Raw genomic sequence first — 4485 nt, forward strand, 5'->3', positions numbered from 1 at the left:
CTTGCCTTTTACCTTAACCGTGCAATTTGCTGCAGAGATGCTCAGTCCTGGACATGAGCCTCATGGATACCAACTGAGTTGGAAACCTGTGTGGGAATCGAGGAGAAGCGACTCAATAAATTTTGCTAAATTCCATGGTGTTTATGAGAAATGCAGTTTGTGTTCACCTCAATCTAAAAGGCAGTTTCTGAACATAGTAACAGAAGTCAAAAGGTAATTACCTCACCCCACCCCCACTCCAGAAGAGGTGCTAACTGCCCTTGAGTGCTTTTTGTTCTCGATGTGAAGAGCTCTCACGCCTGAGTCACCCTCACGTCTCTGGTTGCTGAGTGAATCACAAAGAAGGAATTTCACCAGAGCTGGAACTGCCTCACTTCCCCACTCGCCCTCCCCGTGTACATTTTCCTGCTCCTCAGTGATTTAAAGAAAACCAAATGGATGCGATGTCATTCTGTAGCCTCTCTGTCGATTCCTCCGTTTCAGTTCCGACGTGGCTTAGATCACGTGGCGCACCTTAATACTAGCGACGCTATGAAAGCACAGGTCCAGAGGTTCCTCTGAGAGTGTAATTTCTTTCATTGCTGTTGCTGATTGAATGAGCCACTAACGTGCGAACTGCTCCAAAACATGATTCAGGACCTCTGGTGCCAACTCTCGCACGTTGAATAACGACAGACAGCTTCCAAATGAGGTCTTTCAGAGACGACTTTGGGGTACATTTGACAGACAGACAAGTTCAGGAATGCGTGGTGCGCTGTGACACCAGCGCATCAGCTTCTTCCCTGTCTTTGAACCGGGCCGCCTGCGCAAGGAATGCAAATGCGGTACTGCTTTTCGTGAAAGGATCAGAAGGCGGTAACTACACTCTGAAACGGAATGGCATATGAACAGAACCAGGTTGGAGAAAAACTTTAAAATGCTTTGCACAGTAATTAAATGGAGTTGCATTACATTTCACTACGAGAGCACATTTGTTCAAGCAAATTCGAAGGCAGGTTTGCAGATGGGAAAGCAAGCAAGAAAGCTCCGTTCCTGACCATGTAAAGGTCCGCAGTTGAAGAACAAAGCAGTTTCTGCCCACTTTCGAAACGGGCACCTTTCGCGTGTAAGGCGAGCGTGATGACCACTTCACTACAGAAACCAGCCTCAGCCGGCCGTGCTGCGGCTCAGTGGCATCCAGCAATGACAGTTGAAGCCATTCTACCTTTCACCTTTCTGTTTCCAATAGCTCGTTGTTTCATGGGACTTGTTTAATTTTGGCTATGTGGTGAGCATGGACGAGATACACCGAAGTATCTGTTTCTACGCGGTGGACCCCAATAACGTTGTGTTGCTTACACCGGCTTTAAAGGATTACTTTTTAGCGGAGCTTGCCGTCGCAGTCTGTGGCACAATCATTTAGTCTGTTCGGAAGCATTTAACACGGAACACAAACAAAACTGGCAAACCAAATGCAGTTTCAGACACAGCGAGCATGAATGCTAAATGTGAGACAGTCCGGGGGCATGAGCCATAAAGTAATCTCACAACTAACAACAGGGCAATTCCAAACTACTCTTTCAAACATACTGGAGACTGAGTGCACCACCACTTCCGAGACAATGCTGAAAAGAGAGAAAGAAAGAACATAATAAGAGTGGGCCATAAAAAGTGAATTTCACCAATCACAGTCGCGATTAGATTACCTTTCCCTTCGGATGTGTCCAGGACGGAGATGAAGTAAATGGGAGAAATTCAATAACAAATGACATCGAAATTCATTGGAACGATTTTCTCATTGGCCAGAAAACCAAATAACGACGAGTCGAGTCACCGTAGGACTTTGTTTCACAACAGCGATGAAATAACAGTCTCCATTCGGTTCCAGGAAAATCTCAACTTGCCTGGAACGTGAAGCAACAGGAGAGCTGCGTGCGATTTTCCGCGTGGGAGGCGAACACGATCATGACAGCACTGACACTTCGGAAAATTCGGCACTTTACCACACCACAGTTAATTCCACAGGAAGCAAACTCATTTTGCTTCTGTTTCAAACAGAAATGCAGTACGGGTCGAAACCGCATTTGAACAAGCGGCGTCGTTGGAGTTGATCAGTAGAAATGGCAGCGGTGGGATGCGAACCCACGCCTCTGTCGAGACTGGAGCCTTAATCCAGCACCTTAGACCGCTCGGCCACACTACCAGCCGCTGGCGCAGCCCATTTTCTTGCACTTCCAATTGTGCTCCTGCATAACAACACATGCAAAGTCACGTGAAAAGGGGTCCACGACCCCTCTCCGACTCGCACAGCTGCTGGGATGTGCCCGTCTACAATATCAATTTCGCAGAAGATCATGATAGCCCATCAATCCAGACAAAAATCAATCTATCGTCTCAGACTCTTTTCAGCTACAAATGTATCTGTGAGTGCGTGAGAACATATGATCGGTTATGATTTGGTCAAATTACCATGCAATTACCATTTTCCTGCTCCTCAGTGATTTAAAGAAAACCAAATGGAAGCGATGTCATTCTGTAGCCTCTCTGTCGATTCCTCCGTTTCAGTTCCAACGTGGTTTAGATCTCGGGCAGACCTTAATACTAGCGACGCTATGAAAGCACAGGTCCAGAGGTTCCTCTGAGAGTGTAATTTCATTCGTTGCTGTTGCTGATTGAATGAGCTACTAACGTGCGAACTGCTCCAAAACATGATTCAGGACCTCTGGTGCCAACTCTCGCACGTTGAATAACGACAGACAGCTTCCAAATGAGGTCTTTCAGAGACGACTTTGGGGTATATTTGACAGACAGACTCGTTCAGGAATCCGTGGTGCGCTGTGACACCAGCGCATCAGCTTCTTCCCTGTCTTTGAACCGGGCCGCCTGCGCAAGGAATGCAAATGCGGTACTGCTCTTCGTGAAAGGATCAGAAGGCGGTAACTACACTCTCAAACGGAATGGCATATGAACAGAACCAGGTTGGAGAAAAACTTTACAATGCTTTGCACAGTAATTAAATGGAGTTGCATTACATTTCACGACGAGAGCACATTTGTTCCAGCAAATTCGAAGGCAGGTTTGCAGATGGGAAAGCAAGCAAGGAAGCTCTGTTCTTGTCCATGGAAAAGGCTGCAGTGGAAGAACAAAGCAGTTTCTGCCCAGGTTCGAACTGGGGACCTTTCGCGTGTGAAGCGAACGTGCTGACCACTACACTACAGAAACAAGCCGCTGGTGCCTGTGCTGCGACTCAGTGACATCCAGCACTGAAAGTTGAAGCCATTCCACGTTTCACCTTTCTGTTTCCCATAGCTCGTTGTTGTCCAGCGTAACTGACATCTTGAAAACGTAAAAAAAAAAGACACGTGAAATTGATGACAGAATATAGACAATGTCGTCAATGTTTGGACCGTAGGGCGAGTGGAATAGGCTGGGACGAATTTCCCTGCAGCGTAACGGCTGCGACATGACCTTATGTAAACTGAGTATTTACGTGTTTTACCCAAGTTGGTGTGAGTTGAAAACTCGAGAGCATAGCTTTAAGGTGAGTGGACTGAAATTGACAAAGGACCTGAGGCACATTTCCCACGCAGAAAGTTGTGCGTGTTTGGAATGAGCTACCAGAGGAAGTGGAGGAGGCTATTACACTCAGAAAATTGCAAAGCTAATCGGATGAGTTTCTGGATAGGATGGGTTTAGAGGGATTGGGGCCAAATGCTAGGGAACGGGACTTGTTTAATTTTGGCTATGTGGTGAGCATGGACGAGATATACCGAAGTATCTGTTTCCACGCGGTGTACCCCAATAACGTTGTGTTGCTTACACCGGCTTTAAAGGATTACTTTTTAGCGGAGTTTGCCATCGCAGACTGTGGCACAATCATTTAGTCTGTTCGACTGCTCACGGGTAAGGTAGTATTGTGAAACACTGCAGAAACGAACGACTTCCTTACTTTAGCTCCGACTGACCATACTGCAAGAAAATTTCCCAGATTCTCAGTTGAGGATTTTTGCAGCTGGAAGTTACCTCAGATACCCTGTTAACTCGTAATGTATTGAGAGAATCGCAAAACAGAAAGCATTAAACACGGAACACAAACAAAACTGGCAAACCAAATGCATTTTCAGACACAGCGAGCATGAATGCTAAATGTGAGACTGTCCGAGGGCATGAGCCTCAAAGTAATCTCACAACTAACAACATCGCAATTCCAAACTACTCTTTCAAACATACTGGAGCCTCAGTGCACCATCACTTCGCATACAATGCTGAAAAGAGAGAAAGAAAGAACATAATACGAATGGGCCATAAAAGTGAATTTCACCAATCACAGTTTCGATTAGATTACTTTTCCCTTCCGATGTCTCCAGGACGGAGATGAAGGAAATGGGAGAAATTCAATAACAAATGACATCGAAATTCATTGGAACGATTTTTTCATTGGCCAGAAAACCAAATAACGACGAGTCGAGTCTCTGTAGAATTTTGTTTCACAACAGCGATGAAATA

The 4485-nt window shown here is 45.8% G+C and overlaps 1 non-coding gene across 1 annotated transcript; it reads right to left on the reverse strand.

Annotated features, from left to right (window-relative positions):
- Nucleotides 1-3128: 3128 nt before the first annotated feature.
- On the reverse strand, nucleotides 3129-3201 carry trnav-cac (transfer RNA valine (anticodon CAC)). The gene has a single exon. It is a non-coding gene; the product is annotated as a tRNA-Val (tRNA).
- Between the last annotated feature and the right edge of the window lie 1284 nt (nucleotides 3202-4485).

This window comes from Chiloscyllium plagiosum, unplaced genomic scaffold (genome assembly GCF_037043375.1).
Source record: "Chiloscyllium plagiosum isolate Xiang-an unplaced genomic scaffold, Cpla_swu_hap1 HiC_scaffold_51, whole genome shotgun sequence".
Classification (NCBI taxonomy): Eukaryota; Metazoa; Chordata; class Chondrichthyes; order Orectolobiformes; family Hemiscylliidae; genus Chiloscyllium; species Chiloscyllium plagiosum.